The sequence below is a fragment of the Daphnia pulicaria genome, chromosome 7 (assembly GCF_021234035.1).
Source record: "Daphnia pulicaria isolate SC F1-1A chromosome 7, SC_F0-13Bv2, whole genome shotgun sequence".
NCBI classification, from domain to species: Eukaryota; Metazoa; Arthropoda; class Branchiopoda; order Diplostraca; family Daphniidae; genus Daphnia; species Daphnia pulicaria.
In genome coordinates, this window is record NC_060919.1 from 16704778 (window position 1) to 16724540 (window position 19763).

A 19763-nucleotide genomic window follows, 5' to 3' on the forward strand; every position below is an offset into this window, starting at 1 on the left:
TTGTGTGTCGACCCTTCTTTGCTGGTCGCATAGAGGTGGCCGTCAAAGATGGCCCGTGTCCAAACTGACCGGATAGGACGGACCAAAAAAAAAAAAGGGAACAGAACGGATATGTTATGTATATATTTCCTCCCTCCCCTCCCCAAGTTCTACTACTTTTTGCTATATACCATCACACAGATGCATCGCAGATATAGTGCCGGACACACACATGGACCTACCAAACATTTTTTGGCAAAAGCGCCGGGCCAAAACTTCCCCACCCGGAATGGAAATTGGGCAATAGGGAGAGAAAGAGAGACAAAACCAGAAAGGGGGGGGGGATACGGTTACGCGCGTTTGAATAGAAAAGAAAAAGGACAGACAATATGTATACTAGGAGAGAACAAAAAGAGAAAAAGCGGGGCCAGTCACACAAATCGGAAGGTATAATACATTATACAACTGCTGCAAACAAGCACAACTTGACCTCTTTTTTCTCCATTGCCCAGCCGCTTCCAACATTTATCCAATATCCCCCCTCCCCCAACAACACACACGCGCAAATTCACGTCGAGCTCAGCTTGTAACCGACAACAAATCGACGCAGGTCCGTTACATAGGCCATACCCAAATGACGTAGAGAAATAAAAAGAGATGATGTTGTGTGTATACACACCTGTGTAGCACATATTGTGTTACACATACGACAAATATAAGACCAACAAGAGTTCACCCTAGAGTGCGAGGTGGAAAACATTCCTGGCTGGGTCTATCTACGACTCCTGCTACGCATCTGTCATTTAGTTATTGACGTGTAGTATAAAACCAAGTCGGAGGATTTCTATCTCTCTCTAGCTTACTCATACGTGTACGGGTTAGAAACAATTGCCTAAAAGTAAGAGAGAGAGAGTTTTGATATGACGTCAATCAAATTCTTTTGACAGACAGTAAATATTGTGTAACAAGCAGCAGCAGCCTGCTGTACATGTAAAAGTCTCGGTGATGTACATCGGCGAGTACCCGGCGACTTGTCATTGCCGAGCGTCGTTCGTTTCCCAATTTCGAAATGATTTACTAGATTTGATACATGTACATTTGCATTTTCCTCTGACGCTCCAACACAAAAAACAAAAAGAAAAGAAAAACAATATGACTTTTCAACTCTCTCTCCCTTCAACTCATCCATAATCATCGGTTTTTTCTGCTGTTCCATGCGCTTCTTCTTCTTCTCGTTCTTCCATCATGTTTATGATTATGATTTCGACTACTCTATTCAACCCCCCCTAGTTTGCTCGGCTCTATCCGCAAGTTTTTATATTGCTCTCGGCTTTCTCTTTATATGTCATACATGCTGGCTGGCTGGCTGGTGTGGAGTTATAGGAGAGAGAGACAACGACATGTCGTTGTGCGGTTCTTTCCCATATTTTCAGAGGACTCTGGCGCAGCTCTTCTTTTGTGATCTACATTTTTACGACGGACCGATGAGACAATTCTCCATCGCTGCGAGGTCAACGTGGAACATTTGCAAACGACGAAAAATGAGAGAGAAATGGCGTGTCGTCGTCGTTTGTTTCCATATCGGAGCCAGCACAAACACACAGAAAAGAAAAGAAAAGAAAAATCAGAATATCCCTCTTACTGTTGTCAAAAAATAAAAAAAAAAAGGCCACGGAGGGGAAAAGAAACAAGCAACCAACTGGCGATGACTGTGTCGTCGTCGTCGTCGATTTTTTGGGGGAGAATTGGTCCCGAATCTGGAATTTTATGGAGCGGAAACGGACATGGACGCTCGCGTACACATCCCATTATGTTCTTATTCCTCCACACACACCACCGTATTATATATTGTTCGAAAAACTCGACAAACACAATAGCCGGCGACTATACTACTACTACTCTTCTTCTTCTTCTTCTTGACTTTTTGGGTTCCACTAGGCGCATCGCCAATAAATATCCGTCGAGTTACACACACATCCGCTCAATGGATGACATAAAAAAAAAGACCAAAATTTTCTCTCCCCCCCCCTCCACCCACGTTAGACGATTTTCCTATCAATTTCGTCCCGCGCTGACAATGTCGTCAAATCCAGTTAGAGATTGCGTAATTGTACCGCATCAAGTCTAAATATAGTACACACGGGGACGGGAGAGAATCAAATGAGGCACTTGTGTGAGCATAAATAAACCACTGCGAGACTATTACAGCTGCCTGCTGCCGGGCTGTGTCGTCGCTATCATCTTTGTGTGGATTATCCCCCGTGGAGACGGAGGAGGAGGAGGACGCCGCCACTTCTATGGAAACCGCAACAGAATTCTCACGACTCTGTGCGTCTCCATCCCATTTATACACAGCGTCTCTCCATCGACAACACACAAGTCTTACTATAACGAAGCGGATTGAACAATCACGAAAAATGCCAAAAAAAAAACGAACCAAGTTCAGACGGTTCGACGTGGAAAATAAGAATCGGGAAAAAAAGAAGAGGATCACACGATGATGATGATGATGATGATGGAACGATGATGATGATGACGATAATGATACAGCAGGCAGACAAAAGCCCGTTAACGAGCGTGTCGGATATCTTCTTGCGGTAGAACATGATTATTTCGGCGGGGCGTCTGCGCCCCCCCCCCCCCCCTCCTGTTTATTCGTCGCAAGTCACGAGGGATCACCGGAATTATTTTCGCTCCTGGTGGCCTCTCTCTGCGCTCACAATATTAACTGTGTGTAAAGAGAGAGAGAGAGAGAGAGAGTTGCGGGCGTTCATCACGAATAGACTAGCGCCAGGGTGGTTGGCAGTTGGTGGTGGTGGTGGATCAATGGAAATGTCGAGCTCCCTTGTGTCAGTCTCTCGTCAAAAGGTCATCAACTTAATCAACAACCAAACGCAAAGAGGCCACAGCAAACAAGCGCCAGCCCGTCCCGTGTGTCTATATACCACGAGCCGCTGCTGTTCCTGCTGAGTGCTGACGTTTCGCCGTGAAACGGTTCAAATCATCACAAATATATGAACGAACGCGGGGAGTAGATTATTCTCCACGGATTAAATGTGTGTGTACAGTACCCACGTCGACACAATGTCAATAAATCTGTATAGAGCCACAAAACCACTGGCCTTGCCCCTTTTCTAAATTCTTCTCCGGGAATAAAACAAAAACGAGTTTGTCAATAGAGAGAGAGAAACGTCCATTACGACCCGGTTGAGGTAACCCTCACACAGCAGCAGTAGCAGTAGCAGCAGCCACGTCTATTATTTGTCTTTCATTTGAATTGATTGAGATTGCACCAGAAGACAGCAGTCATCAACGCGCCGCTGTCCGCTGGGCTTGTGGGGATTTTCGTTTAATTGCGTCAAATGTCGTCAGTGCGTCGAGGGGGGGGGGGTGGGGGGAATGACAAAAGCGCCAGCAGCCGTGAACCGAGCGCGCGACAAGGCGCCAACGAGAAAACGGACGGGCAGAGACTTCAATTAGCCAAACGGGCGAAGGTGAAACGTGACGACGCAACTGACGGCGCAATCCCCGTACCGCGACACACATCAATCGAAACTGGTCGGACGATTTCGTTGGTCCCTTTTTATTCTTTTCTTTTGTCTTTTCTGCTTTTAAAAATAGACAAAAGGAGTTAGAGAGAGAAAATTGTCGAATCAAATGGATTCCCAGCGCACCGACAGACGGGCAATAGAGACACCAGACAGTGGCGCGCGGGATTGGCAATTGCCCGTTCGAGTGGCCGCGCTGACGCGATGACGGCGGACGATAATCACGACAGACGACAAAGCACTTGTCTCGTTTTTTTTTGGTCCCCCCTACCGAATTTTATTTTATTTTTTGTTGGTTCCTCCCAAGGGGAAAATCGAGCGGACTCTTGGACTCTTTTAAGATTCTCTCCGTTTTAGTGTTTTGAATTTAAAGGCGTTAGTCCATTTTAAAGAAGCGCTTTAAGTGACATTCTGTGGTTAATTAAATAGTCGTCAAAGTTAAATCCGCCGGGGTAAAAAAAAATTAAATATAAAATCAACTGGATTGTAAAACTAACTGGTCAAAACTTGGGAGCCGGCCTATATATCCTATCTATTCTCCGCTCACATAAACTCGTGTATGGAATGATTGGCTACCCAACTCTTCCAAACTTATAGAACAACACAGACGGCCGGCAGCACAACGATATGACGAGAGCAATTTGTCCCAGTCGCTGAAAACTGTCACACAAGTTTTTTTACCGGCCAGCCGGACGGTGCAGCATATGTACTACTAGGCAGTAGTAGTGTACATATAGTAAGTTTGGCTTTTTTTTGTTTCTTGGGATATGCCGTGAGTGCGGAGAGGCTCCTGGTTTTTTTCTGACGTGTTCAAACATACAACGAAATGATCAACTTTATAGACGGACAGAAGAAGAAAGAAAAAGGAGAGAACACGGGGAGTTTCTAACCCGAAAGTCATGCACCGGCCCGGCGTCCGTCTCTATAAGTGAATTGATATATATAGATGGACGTATACATGAGGGGATTCGATAGCTGAGTGGCCGACGTCGCTCGTCTGTCCAACTCGTGAATGTTGTACAATTATATAACTATTGTATATGGCTTCAGTATTCTATATAGCATATATAGACTGGACCGACCAACGGACGGACGGAGCAAATGGGATGTAAGAGTTTCGATTTTGACGACTCGCGGCGGGGTCGGGCCGGCGGATCTAGATGGAATAACCAATAGCACAGGCGAGTCAAAGTCACACACGTAGTCTAGAAAAAAAAAAAAAAAAAAAAAAGAAAATGCGCCATCAGACGATGGGGTACACGCGAGATTCTACTCTTGGCCCGGTGTGTGCGGGGAACCTTTGGGTCCCCATCATCGGTCGATTGGAAATGTTGTGTTTGGTATGACAATGTTCATCCACTTTTTCTTTTCTTCTTTTTTTGTTTTTTGTTAGAGAGAGAGAGGGGCCCTTCCAATCTATCGGGAAAGTGCGGACAAAACGGTTTTATACTTTTACTGTGTATTACTACGTCCTATTGTATTACTGTAGTCGCAACTTAAAATTATTCCCGGCCCGGCGCTATATACGGAAATATATAGGCGACGTGTGATTTCATGTTAGTAGTACTCGGCATTTTTAAAAATGACGCGGCACGACAATCTATCTACGACGGATTCAAAAAGAAAAGAAAATATCAAATCATATTCCGGAGTAGAATTTAAAAAAGGAAATTCTTTTGGTCGTGTTTTGTTACGGCGGCGGCGGTGGCGGTTTTTTCAAATAAAAGAAAAAATTAACATCCGATACTGTTCGGCGTTGGGTATTTCACCGGCCACTAAAGACCCCGTCAGCGCAGTCCGACGTCTGAAAAAATTAGCAGAACCCGCATGAAGAGAAGCAGACGAAACATCCGGACGGATCTAATAATGAATTTGACGAGATAATCACACTATTATATGCACGACTAGTGATTCTTTCACATCACTTTGATAAACAACAAAAAAGACCGACATTCTTCCGGTCGCCAAAGATTCCCTCCACCGCCAAACAGGGGAATGTTACATCCATCGGAATATATTTTTTCGAGAGAAGAATATAACAAGAAAAAAGGGTGTCATCCTCCCGTTGTATGGCGAAACCTTAGATGCGATGCCGGCGCTGGCCGTGAGCCGGACGCCTTTTCTATCCCATCTATCCCTCACCTCCATGTCCTATTATTATCAACTCCCTCATTGTCTACTCGAATTCATTCTGCCCGTCCGCGATGGATCAAAAGCGGATCCCAACCCAAAATAAAACTACTCGGACTGAATTTGTCTGAGCTTCTTCTTTCTCGTCGAATCTCAAAAATTGTTTCGTGTTGTATCACGCCGCACACACACGGGCAAATGCAGTCCCCCCCAACCCCAAAAAATATAATAAATCCCCTAATATAATAATAGAGAATTATCTCGCACCGCAAAAGGACTAGAAGAAGATGCGCTCCAAGATTAATCCCCCCGCGCGACTTAAGCGCACACAGAGTGTCTTCCCGGAGAGAGAGCGCACACACACACACATAGAGTGTCGTATAATGATTATCCGGCTTGGGCCACAAGAAAGAAAGAAGGGAGTGTGTTGACAAGAGGCGCCTTTAAATAAATACCCAAAATAAAAATTTTTTTCTTGTACTACTCCGACAGTCGGGGTTTTCCTTTTTTCTTATTTTCTGTCTCCCCCACCAGCTTTTTTATTTTATTTTTTTGATTTCTCTCATCTGTCGGCTTTTGTTTTCTAGGTGGGGGATTTGCGCTTGATTTCATTGGCAGCTCCGAGACTGCTGGCGCCTGCTAGATGTATACATATATGTTTTGAGGTGGTCAAAGATTCTTTTCCAGCTCTCCTTTTTGATGAGAATCAGCCAGCCCGGCCCCCTTCGTTATTCCCATTCGAGCGGACATGATTGATTCTTGTGTGTTTCGTCCGAGCGTTGATGATTCCATCGAGTGTAAATCGATCCGCAAAAAGTTGCCAATAAACGGTGGGCTCAAGCAAAACATTGTAAGTACACGTCAATAAGAGCCAAGCCGACCAAAAGGAGAAAATGGCAAGTGATTAGAGTCTCGGGGAAATAAGAAAATGAGACGAAAAAGGGGGGCCAACAAGATCACAGCGGGTGAGGAGAGAGACCAAGCTGGACTGCACACAGGGACACAGGGACCCAGGGCGCCCGTCTTTTTATTTTTCCAAGCAATTAGCCACTTCTTTTTCTTTTCCCCCCCAAAACTGTTTGCGTATGTCCATTTTTCCTAAATAGGGACGACGGACGAAAATAGAACATTTTCTGACTGTGTGAGATGTACGTCCCTCGGCGTCGACTGTCCGGCGACGTCCGAAAGTACTACTATCTACTACTACTATTTTAATCTCTTTCAGACGTATTGAGTAACAACTTTATTGTTTGCAATACTACATAGACACTCTCGAGTGTCGTTGTCGTCGTCGTCGTCCTTCCGTCCATTTGAAATCATTGCAATTCGCACAATTCAAGGCTTCCTACGCATCTGCTTGAAAATGTAAAATGAAAATGAAATTCTTCCGTCGTTGTCGCCAGATCGTCGACTCGTCACATTCGATACGCCTGTCTGCCCTCATTGTCCCTAGCTCCTTCCCATTTACACACCTGACAAATGGCCATGACCACCTCCTTCTTCCGTCTCTCCCCCCCCCACTACTGTCCCATTTCTTCTTCCCCCCCCCCCTCCTCATCGTCTTTTTTCTTTGCTTTTAACGGGCCATGATGATAATCAAAGACGCAGCTACTACTAAATGCGATTGGGACATTTTCTTCTTCGGGTAGTTACTATGTATTATATGCTGGCTCTCGATTGTAATAGTCCATGCAGCCAGTAGCTGTGAGCGTTATTAGAGGAAACAAGCCAACCAACTTTTTTGCCCTGGACTCTTTGCCGCCGAGTCCAGCAGCAGAGTCTCAATTAAAATATACAACAAGAGAGAAATAATTCAAAAGGAGACCGACTTGGATAACCCGTATCGGTTCCACAATACAAACAACTGTAATACGCCAAAAGAAACAAAAAGAAAAAAAAGAAACTTTGTAGCAAATGTTTGCAGTGCTTGGGTAAATAGATGGAAATAGATTGGGTGGGAGGGAAAGCGCCATTGATGATTTGATTCCCACCCACGGATGTGTAGACACTTTAATGATTGGAAAACGGCAGTCACAGCTCTCCGGTTTGAATAAACGCGCGTTCCGCTGTATTTTATTCTTTTGAAATACAAAGATTTTGCTTTTTCAGTTTCACACGACTTTTTTATGACGACTTGCAATGGAAAACGGGGTAGTAATGAGCGTTGGCTCTTTTCTAAGTGATTTTCGAATGTAACTATTTCTCCATTTTATTTCCACCGCTCACTTATTTTTCGGCAACTGGGCGCCCAGGTGAGAATGTGACGGCAGAACTAACACCGTGGGGAAAAATCTCCGTTCAAAAAAGGGCCAATTCATCGATGGTGGCGGTATTATATAAATAATAACGATATCAAATGACTGGTCCAGGGCAAACAAACACACACACACACACACACACATAACAATCCAAGTATATATCATGCTTCATCGATCGACTGTTGGCTCTGGGGCCACATTTTATCTGCGTGAAATCATCATTCACGCTCGGACGAATATTTTGTTTGTCTTTCTCTCTCTTAAAGGATAGGAAAATCTCAGGTGAGAGAAAACTCTTCAACAAAAAACTAAGGCCCAGAAATGTAAAGTCAATTTTCAGTCGAGGGAAAAAACCCAAAAAGTTGAGAACATTTTTGGGAAGGAGGAGGAGACAGTCGAACGCGCGCGCGCACGTTCACACAACAATCGAATGGATTTCTTTATAATGTCCCATAAAGCTGATTATAAGTGGCGCCACGGCTCTCTCTCTCTCTCTCTCTCTGGCTGTCTTATATTCAAGCTATATAGGAGAGCCGCAGCAAAAAGAGCTTTAAACAAGAATCACAAGGCGAAGCCGACAGCACACACACACACACACACACTGTGGCAATTGCTTCTTTTTTGGCTGCGTGTCCACAACATGTCGAAAATACCCCGAGGAGGAAATGTCACTTGAGACAACAACCGCCGACGTAATAGAGAGACACGACTCTCGGCTGGCCGATGGGTTTTATTTTTTAATTTTTTAAAACATTTTTCCAAGAGTTCATTTACTACACACAAAAGAGAGGAGAAAAATAAAAGTAAAAGTAAAAAAAAAAAAACATTTTCTAATATGAATTAGAGCCTTGGAATCAACAAGATTCTGACGAGTTTGACGCAATCTCAAGTCTACTACTCGAATGACTTGAAAAACTAATGAAAAAAAGGATCTGACAGAAGAAGAAGAAGAAGTCAAAGGACTTTTGTGTTTGAGACACGAGAACACACACACACAACAATGTCCTCATCGAATGTTGCGTGTCGTTCGCTCGGCTGTCGGTTACATTTTGAATGGGAAATAAAACGACAAACGCGGAGCGGGGGGGAGTTCTGTATCAAATAGAATTTGGCGCTCTGCAATCATCACGACATCATTTCTATAAGCCAACAGAGGCGGAAGAAGAAGAAGAAGAAGATGTTCTTTAGTTGTTGGTGTTGGGTTTGTTTGCGTGACAAACAAAGAGAGAGAGAAAGACGGAGCCGCCGTTGTTGAGCAAGTCGCTCCACTTCACCCCGGCAAATACACGTCGAGGGAAACTCTTTAACAAACAAGCCCCAGCCAAAAAGGACCGACGACATGGCCGTTAATAATTAAAGTTTCTTCTTCCTCTTCTTCTTCTATTTCTCTTTGGCATGCGGTGACCGTGAGTGTGTTTGCACTGCTCCCAACAAGAGAAAAGGCTATACACACACACACACCTTGTTGTAAAACAATCAAAAGTGGTTCTGGCATCTGCTGCCCCTCATCCCAAACTTTCACTTGCAACGGATCGAAATGTGACACAGATGCCGTCCGTTACGAAATTGAATGAAAAAACTGTGTGGGCCGATTCACGCCGATGATTGACCACCGGAATAAAAATTTCCAAAATGTCTAATAAAAATGACAACATTTCCAAATCAAATCAAATCAAAGAATTTTGAAGAGAGCGCCGCGTAGAGTGGCGCCAGGTCAGTTGACGCCACCAACCACTATATATACACCATATATATTATATTATAACACACAAGTGTGTGTGTGTGTGTGTGTGTGCGCCACAACCTTCTAACCTTTACTCTTCTCTCTCCATACGAATAGAGAGGAGAGAGAAAGACAAGAGAGACACGTTTATGACACCCCACCAACGTGCCGTAATGGCTAGACGGCCCTCTCTCTCTCACCCCCTTCTCTCTACCTTGTTTATATATACTCCAATAAAGGTAGGAAAAGAGACACACAAACCGGAGGGAGGAGAGGCTGTGGTCATGGTTTTCCGATTTTATAGTATCTCCCCCCCCCCCCTTCCCCATTGTTTTTCTTCTTTTTTACCTTTACATGTACATTTTTCGGGGTCACTGAAAACTCTATTGTTTGTTTTTTCCTCTTGAAGACACTTTTTTTTTAGTCAGTCAAAAAACTTGTGTCGTCGTCGTGATCCGATCCCGTTTCCCACCCGTCATGAGAAGGTGGCGGCATTTCGTCGAAAATTATTTGAAAAAAACAAAACAAAAAGAAAACGGAGCCCGAAATTAATTGGAGAAACACAAAACAAGAATAGACACCGACAAACTCACGCCAAAATGTTTGTATGCGAGAAACGACCGCACGACGACGACGGGAACCGGTCTTTGACCAAAATAGGCAAATTTCGTAGAACCTCAAAGTGGCCCACGTCTCATTTTTGGGTTATTTTTTTTTTATCTTATAATAACCCCGGCACCGCCAAAAACACAAAAAGATCGGCCCAACTTGATTAGCCGTTTATTATTTTTGAGTGTACGAAAAATCAGTCAAAATTTGAAGCCCAACCAAAATCTCTGAAAACTTCAAAAAAGAAAAAAGAAAGAAAAAAGGTTTTTAAAAAAGAAAAAAAAAAAGAATTCGTTCGGGATTCACGCTTGGCTTGGAACCAAACTGCTGTTATGCAATTCCATCTGTGTGTTCCTTGTCAATTCTTTCGAACAAGACGGCCAACACACAACTCATCTACCCGGGCAGTAAAATGAAGGCAACCGTGATGCGTGCGTGCAGCAGCAGCAGCAGCCCCCCACCGAAAGAAAAAAACATGGCGCCAGCTCTACACACACACACACACACAGCCTATATAACAAAAGCGGCTGCTGTATGACCAGACAACCGTGACGACAACTTATTTTTTCGGGAGAGAAAGAAAGAGCCTATGGACAAACACGCAAAGTGTGGAGGCTGGCTGGCTGCTGCTGCTGCTGTGTGTCTATTTCCCTGCTGTCGCCGCGAGTACGTCGGCGCAGTTGCTCGCCCATTTTGCGCAACGGATCGTCACGTCCGCAATGTGTCTGTTCCTTCTCCCTCCCGAAATAGACGGCCAAAGCGTCTAGCGGTGGCCAAGACAAGTCGCCTGCTAATAGAGCGGACGTATACATCATCGAGGGGGGACCTGTCGTCTCCTTTTCAATGGGAAAATAAAAAAAGAAAAATAGAACAGGAGATAACGAAAAACATATACAGGGCGGAGGAGGAACCTGGCGCTACTTGGACGACCGAAAAACACCCAAAAAATTAAAAATAAAAGAAACTTTTGTGACAAGACGCCGCCGTAACGAGAGACAGATCAATCCATCTCTCATTATCTAGTCGACACCAAATCAGTCTGCGCATAACTCCGGGCCCGTCTGTGCAGACGCCAAAACATTTTCATAGTCTAAAAACTTTCGACTTTTTTTTCTTTTCTTTTTCTTTTTCCGCCCCCGACTGCAACCGACTAGAAATAATTAGCCGCCAATGCCCTTGGAGAGAGAATTCCAATCATTCTTCCGTCTATTTAGTGGGAGACTCTATGGAGGAGGGGATGGACGGACCACCGAGAAAGTCGAAGCAAAAAAATTTGTTTTCTAGTGTAGTACAACTTTGAAAAGAAGATGAAATGTATAGCCACAACCATTTCCACGTCTCTTGGCTGGGTACATGTATATAAACTATTTGTAGTATATGTGGAATTGTGGATAGAGAGAGATGAGAGAGGCGAATCATCAAAGAGTTTGGAAGAGTGCACAACAAACACTTAAATAGATCCGGGGCTAGAAAAAAAAAAGGAAATAAGAAGAAGAAGAAGAAGAAAGATGGGCGGCCAAATTGGCACAGCCACTCTCTGATCTCTGCCATCTCTTTAATGGGATTTAAGCCTTTGATACTCTCAGACGCTCTACTTAAACAGATAGATAGATATGCCATTAGCATATATATATAAATATATAACTGGCGTTATGGAGATACTTTCTATAATATCCCCTACCCACAGAAAAATGTACCATAAAAAGAACCGCCACACACACACAACTACATCGAAATACATCAACGAAAAAAAGAGCCGAGGTACTAATAAATGATAAGAAGCTTTCATCGAGATTGCCAGAGGAATATTTCATACAACAATTTTTTGACTTCTCGGGGAGGTTGGAGGGAATTTTTTGAGTGGAAATGTTTTATATATTCTCGGCTGCTGGGATGACAAATCATTTTGAATGACGACCGCTGTGCCGCGTTGTTTTTGGCACTTGGCGGTTTTGTGCGCCGCGTCTCCGTGAGGAGTAGTAGGAGGAAATGCCCAATCACGACATTCCAGCGCAATCAAAGATGCTCCACTGAAAGAGAAAAAGAAATAATCGAATCAAAACCCCCCAAAAAACAAGAAGAGGGGCGGATATGATATGCGCGATGAGGTCTGTCTGTGTCTACATTCCCGGCTGGATCTCTGCCGTTGCTTCTAGCCGCCGCCTGCGATTGTAAAAATCAAAAAGGGAGAAAATCTATCGGCACCATTCCACCTCGTATAAAATAAAAGAAGAAAAAAAGAAGAAAAAATCTTGCAGCGTGCCTCTACTATAAAAGAACACAGCCTACTGGCAGCACTTTGATTTATAACATCTGATTGCTGACGTCGGCAGACATGGAGAGAAGAAGAAAGAAACCCAACGGGGAGAAGAAGAAGAAAATAAAAAAAGGGAGAAAGAACTGTCAAAACACACGAGAAAACAATTCCGAGGAAGAAGAAGGGCAGAAAGATCACCGATTCATTTATTTATGTATCAAACGGGTCAATAAATCTAATATAGAAAAAGATATGCGCACCCCCTCCTATGTGTGTGTGTGTGTCTATCTGTTTATTTAGAGGAAAAGAATCCTGCTGGGTGACTCTCGTGTAATGTATAACTACACCAAACAGACACACAACTGGATGGCGGCGGCGTTGGCGGCGGCGGAATATATAGAATGGGGTAGTAGTAGGAGTAGTATAGAGCCCATCGTTAGTTTTGTTGGTGGGTTTTTGTGTGGCACTTTGGCAGCGGGGCGTCCTGGCTCGTTTTCCCCATTTACCGTCCCTTGCTCATCCACTTATACACCATCGTCTGTCTCTTCTTATTCAATCGCAATTTAGGCGCGCACAACCCCTAGCTCTCTCTCTCTCTACCCTATACTCCCCCTGGCGTGTGCCTGCGCATGGCCGGACGGGGCGGAGGGAGGTCGTCGCCGCCCGCCGCCGCAGCCACCGCCGCCGCCGTTGTCGCCGGATTCTCAGCGACCGAGTTGAAAGACGATCAATCTTCTCTACTCTTCTCCTTTTTTTTTCTTCTTCTTCTTCTTCTCTCACAGAAAAAGCAAAACACACCAAAGTCAATTGCGGATGAGAGAGTCGACCGTAAGGGGGAGGAGGAGGAGGATGGAAAGTTCATCCGGCGCGCCAAAAAATAGAAAAAAAGAAGAGTCGGCGGTGTCACCGACTCGTAACCGAACTCTCATATCCGGACGCCGGCCGCCGTGTCGCTTGACTGGGCGGCGAGCGACAAACAGGAGCAGTTTGACAAAGATGATATAATCTAAACCTTTTCCATCCATCCATCCATTCCCCCTCCCTCTTGCTGGAATCTAATATGTATTTTCGATTATTATTCAACGACTTGCATTCGACGAGTTTCCTCGTCCGATGTCGCCACTCAGCGCATCCTCCATGTGATCCTCTCTGATCCGTGTCATCCGGACGACACTGTACTACCAACCGCCATCACTTCCAGCATCCGCACCAACGTCAACAGGAAGTTGCCATGGGGAGAGAGAGAGAGCAGCCCGCAAAATAAAAAAGAAGAAGAAGAAGGAAGAAACAAATTCTTAACTCAATCAGAGAGACCCATCCATTTCACCGAAATAACATGTATGTACATACATACATACATACTATACTCTACAACACGGGGAAAAAAAAAGAATGCGGCCGCATTAGAGTTCCCGAATAGTTGCGTCATTTCCAGTCAAATAAGAAGTGGAGCGGCTGGTTTATTTCCAGCCGCATTTTGCCCGCAACGGCGCATTGAATGTCACCAGCGGTTAGGATCAATTCAATTAAGGCGGACTGCTGGGGTATAGCAGCAGTAGTAGTCAGACAGGAGGAGGAGGAGGAAGAAGAAGAAGAAGAAAAAGGGAGGATTGATGGGATTGTCGCGCGCGCTAGGGGGGAGGAGGAAATCCATCGGAGAGAAGAGAAAAAGAGAAAAAGCGGAGCATCCGATTTTTTTCTCTTTTTCTCCTTTGGGGTTATTTTTCCCGTCGTGGGGAGTCAATTGAGCCATCCTCCTCCTCTCTTTTTTTTTTCAGAGCTGCGTGTGGGGCGGCAGCACATTGGAATGATGAAGAAGAAAAATAACAAGGGCAGCACTGCACTGCACTGCACACACGAGGCAATGGCGGCTAAGCGACGCGTGACGTCAGGCGCCGCTGAGCGCCACCGACGGCGGCGGCGACTCGGCTATAGGCGCGACAATTTACATCGCAATATCATCCACCCTCCTCTCTAGACTCTCTCTCTCTCATGTCATCGCTTTCTTTGTTGTTCAGAGTTTTATTTTTTTTTTGCATTGGGGTGGTGAAAAATTATCAACTTCCGCCCGTTCCCCCACCGACGGATGAATTCTCTCTCCCCCCCCCCACTTTTCATTCAGTTTTTTCATCTACCCGCAGAGATTTGCGTCTCGGACGACAAATGACTTTTTAATCTTTTTCGATTTGAATTTGTCCGCACAGTTGACCTGTCAGCTGATAACAAACTAATTGAGAGGAAAAAAAGGAACTGGATGAGCTGCAGACGTCATCCAAAGAAAATAAGTGACGTCATGGAGAACGCCATCGAGACAAACAGAAAAATAAAAACATAAAATCAATTGTGACAACGCAGTCAGCCCGACAGCAGTAGTACTTTCGGCTTAAAACATTTTCTAGTTGCGCTTGAAGTTTTTCAAGTTCAAATATTTTTGAAATTCAATTGTTTAGAGACAAAGTCGTGAGGTACAAAACCGAGCCTGATCTTCAGTCGTTATAAAAACCATCCCCAATAGTCAAAAATGAAGAATATTAACATCATTTGTCCTACCTTTTAGCCTGGGAAAATACGGCCAGGCATCCACATCGCTTTCCACTAAGTCGCAGAAACGTTGAATCCACCAGGCGGGATAGGGGGTAAAGGGAGTCCTCGTGAATACACCCACATTCACATGGGCATACACGAGGACATTTAAAGACAGGGGAGGAAAAGATTCGTAACCGGCATCAGTAGTTTCTCCAATGAAATGGGATGCTGTTTATCTAAATAAAAAATAAAAAATTAGATTACAAAAAATATTGACAGAAAAGTTTAAAATTAAACAGACTCTTATTGTTAATAAATGCGAGAATTAAAAAGGTTCCAATGTCATTCACTGCACTTGTGCAAGTCATGTAACATTTAAAATATCTAGCAGGAATAAAAAGTAACAAAAATCCTTACCCTAGCGATGATACTGAGGTTGTTGCTGATGACAGGTCAATACCAGCACAAGGAAAACTTGCACATCTTGTAGTTATGACGACTGGCTCCGGCCTCAAATCTGCACAAAGAAAAAGGTTACATAACGCAAACAAAACTGCCATACATTGGCTTTTATGATAAATGCTATGCGTCAGTAACATTTCACATAGTTGGAACAGGTTTAATTAGACTTCTGTTTAAGCTCCCATAATCATTCTATTTTGTACTAATGCTTCGTTTTATTGACCTGCCAACTAGCATGAAGTGTGTATTAAGTAGAAATACTCAAAATCGACCCAAAAGCGATTTTCTCACCAGCGCCCAACAGATCGAAATTATTTCAGTATATCTAATAGTTCATCTCATCAAGTTACATTGAATCCCTCAGTCAAGATGAAAATCAAAATTTAGCACGGAACCCCCAACTACTTTTAGACCCAAAAACCGCCATCATTTTCTACCAGGGCCCTCTTTCGGAAGCCGAGCTATAGGGAATAATATAAGCATAGCTGTGCAGCATCTCTCTATCTCGCTGCGTCAGCTTTCGTTTAACGCTAGCACGACACTTGGATTTATGTAAGACTGCGCCAGTGTCAGCAGCACAAGCCGAACGGGTTTTTTTTTCTGCTTTCCCCCTTTATTTTCTCGATTTGTTTTTGATGGACTCACATTCCATTGGGTTTGTGACTCGTTTCTGATTCGCTCTCGTCCTCGTCTTGTTGTGTTTTCCTTGTCGATAGTATTACCAAGTTACAAATCAAGACTTTGTTCTCGACTGTATAGGAAAAACGCCAGGCGACAAATGCGGTCGGGAGCCAGCAGACATCACTGGGCCATCTCCTTCACGCACCACTTGAATCATTTTCATCACAACGACGAACGAGCCAAGCCAAAAGAAAAAAAAAGAGAAAAAAATGTGTCGTCATTTGTTATTTCGAAGTGAATAGATTCACCGGGTCGTGTGCGTATGGCAGATGATTATCGTGACGACACTTCCAGCGGAGGATCGATCAGCTGACCAACAACAAAACAAAGAAAAAAGTCAAATTTCTTCAAGGGAATTTCCATCATTTCCCAGGTGACAGGTGAGAAACCCAAACTGGAAATTTAAAAATAAACCAAACAAAAGTTGTTTTCATTGTTCCATGTAGAGGTGACGGGACCGAGAAAGTTATTGACACATCGATTCACGTCCAGGTGTCGACATTTTCTCACCTGGTCTTTCCAACTCTGTCTATGATATATAAAACCAACGCAAAACGATATATGAAGGAGATTCATCAGCGCTGATTAGCTGGCGGCTTATCACCCGGAAACTTTCAAATCAAAAACTCTTGAAACAAAATAAAAAAATAATAATAAAAAAAAGGTGGTGGGGAGTGAAAACTTTCTGGCGTCGTGTCGCCTCGTCACCGTCGGTGGGAGAGAGAAAAACAAAAAAGTCCAACACTTTGGAGCAAAGGTGGTCCGACACACAATAGCAGTCACGTCGTGCCCAACTGCTGGTCTCTCGCGCCATCTTATATGGTGACATTATTATATACAATGGGCGAGGACTCTTATAATGCCAGTAGATTTATTTACTATATACCTACTTCTACAATCTATCGCAACCTGGGCAGTATAAAATAATGTCCCCCTCCACTTCCAACTTACAAAACATTATGTCCTCTCTCTCTTCTCTCTGTGTATAGGGTGGCGTATACTATATAGGGGGGGGGGGGGTGACGCACTCGGGAGTTTCGGCTGCCAGGACAAGGTATATATGTACAGCCCAAAACACGGTTGGGTGAGGTGGATGAGTTCATCGCGTGACCCGAGCACGTAGACTATATATATAATATACCCAGCCACACGACGGCGGACCCCCCCACTTGGTCCCTTGTGTCACATCAGCGGGCGCGGCGTCCAGTTGCGCGTCGTCGTCGTCGTCGTCCCTTTTTGTTTTTTCCCCTTTTATTTTTTAGGTTAAAAGGCTTGAAACAAAAAATAACAAAAATTGAGATTGTCATTGACGGTTGTGTGTGTGTGTATACGTGGAGTCACGCCAGTTTCTTTTGGCCGTCCAGGGGGGACGACATCGATTATATGCAGCGCCGACCGATTCCGTGTAAAACCGCCCGCCAGTTCACGAAAGAAAAGCTCCTAGCTCTTTGGCTGTTTCGTAATTTGATTTGATTCACTTTCTTGGGGTAAAATGTCAAGTAGAGGAGAGACCGACAGCTGATGCAGGTGCACACTTTTCAAAAGTCTAATAAACAGAGTTGCCTTTTCAATAAAACACGTTCGAAAATGTCTTTTTTTATTTTATTGTTCATTATCTCCGTACGAAAAAAGGGGCGCTAGTTAATGGAGGACCCCAAAAAACAAACAAATATTTTCTTTTTAAAAACGGAGAAAAAGAGTTTTGGTAGCTCCAGGTAGAGAAAAAAAGACTTTGGCGTTACGAGGAAAGATTTACGAATTTCCGGTGAAGAGGGCGGAGAAGTCAGTTCACCCTCCCACAGTTTTCTTTTTCTCTCCCCCACGAAAATGTGGAATAAATCTATTACGAATTCATCGAAAGTCTGGCGTAGAAAAATATAATATAGCGAAATAATTTAGTGAGAAACTAAAAACAACAGCTAGGGGAGAGAGTAGAATATCCATTAAAATGAATTCCAATGGGATGTGTGTGTAAAAAGACCGGCAGGAGGCAGTTTTTTCAAACAGGAAAAGAAAGAAAAATTCCTCACTAATGACGATTATGCAGCCTGTGTGTTCCCCCCATTCCGTCTTTTCACTTTTAGTTTTTATTTGATTGCGTTTTTTTTTTAATTTTTAACCCACCCGGAATTGTTTTCTTGGCGTTGCCATGGAAACGCCAACGAGTCTAGGGGATCCTCCACTTGTGTTATCTGCGTTGACCATATCAAACGACATCCAGAAGCAGAAGAATGTCGAGGTGATAAGTGCTGAGCCAGTCGGCCGAAACCGAATATAGTCCCTTGCCCCCTTAAGACAAACCGTTAACTATTTTTTCCCTTGCTGGTTATATCTTCTCAAGCTACCAGAAAGAAGAACCAGCAGATGTTGTTTCTTTGCCATCCAATGGATGGCAAGCCATTGGAAGACTTGACGTTTAGTGATGACACAAACACAGAGGCCCATTTTCCTATATGAGAAACCCCTCTCTTTCCTTTCAAGAAGAAGAAAAAGGTCTCGCCGGTGATTATAAGGGGCCTATGGTTTCCAGTCAGTCAGTCAGTCCACTAATCAGTAAACCCCCAGCAAGAAGAAAACGAAAAAATCCGATAAGGAACGGGCATAAAGAAAATGTCGTTGCCCCCATCACTTTTTGGCATGTCTGGTCCATGTAACGAGACAAGTGGCGCAATATATAGAAAAAGAGCAGAGCAGAGTTCAGAAGACAGGTAGCGTGTGAAACATTCGCTCCTCCGGCACGCTGCGACATCGACCTACCCTCTAATAGACCACACACGTTTTTCTTTTTCTTTTCTCTCTGAGAGACTTGCGTCCGCCATCTCTAACCCCCCGGATAAGGAAACGGGAAGAAAGTGATTCACGGACATTTATACAATAGGTAAAAAAAAAACACTTGGGGAAATCTATTAGCTAGACACCTGGACTTTTGCAAGATGAGATATCGGTACGAAGGCCAAAGGAAATCCGGGAGTCCAAAAAATGTTGCCATTTGATATTTTCGTTTCATTTTTCGGGTACCTAGCAGTCGATTGACCAAACATGGACACTCACAAATATTTTCCGTTTACCTTTACCCACCATATAGCACCATGCGTCAATACCCAAATTAACTTTAAATGGAATTTCATTGCACTTCCTAAATTGACACAAGGGTAGAAGACAGCTGAGCATTTGTGACATGAGCATCACAAGGAAATGTCGAATGACCAAAATGACTTAATAGTTATTCGTTTGTTACATTTCAAACGATGAAACTCTGCCAAGAGAAAATTCAACATGCCTATCAACGGGAAAAACACGTGGCTTTCGTAATCATGGTGGATAAATTTCGTTGCGGGGGAAACTTTTCAACCACGTTGACAAAATTTCGACAGCCTAGTAAATAAATGAATCGCGACTTACCGTTGAGCGACCCAGATGTTTTCCAACGCCATTTGTTCACAGCACCAAGGTGGAACACACTGCAGCCAGAGTCTGTGACAAAAAGCAAAAAAGCACAATGCACCTGCACAACACACCTGAACACAAGTCAAACTAAAATTGACACTACATTTCTCACACCTTCATTTGTCTGGTGGCTTCCACAATGG

General features: G+C 43.9%; 1 long non-coding RNA gene across 1 annotated transcript; it reads right to left on the reverse strand.

Annotated features, from left to right (window-relative positions):
• Window positions 1-15060: 15060 nt before the first annotated feature.
• Window positions 15061-19654, reverse strand: LOC124349217. Its single transcript, XR_006920240.1, has 3 exons — window positions 19576-19654; window positions 15448-15547; window positions 15061-15266 (listed from the first exon to the last, which is right to left on the reverse strand). It is a non-coding gene; the product is annotated as an uncharacterized LOC124349217 (long non-coding RNA).
• Window positions 19655-19763: the final 109 nt, after the last annotated feature.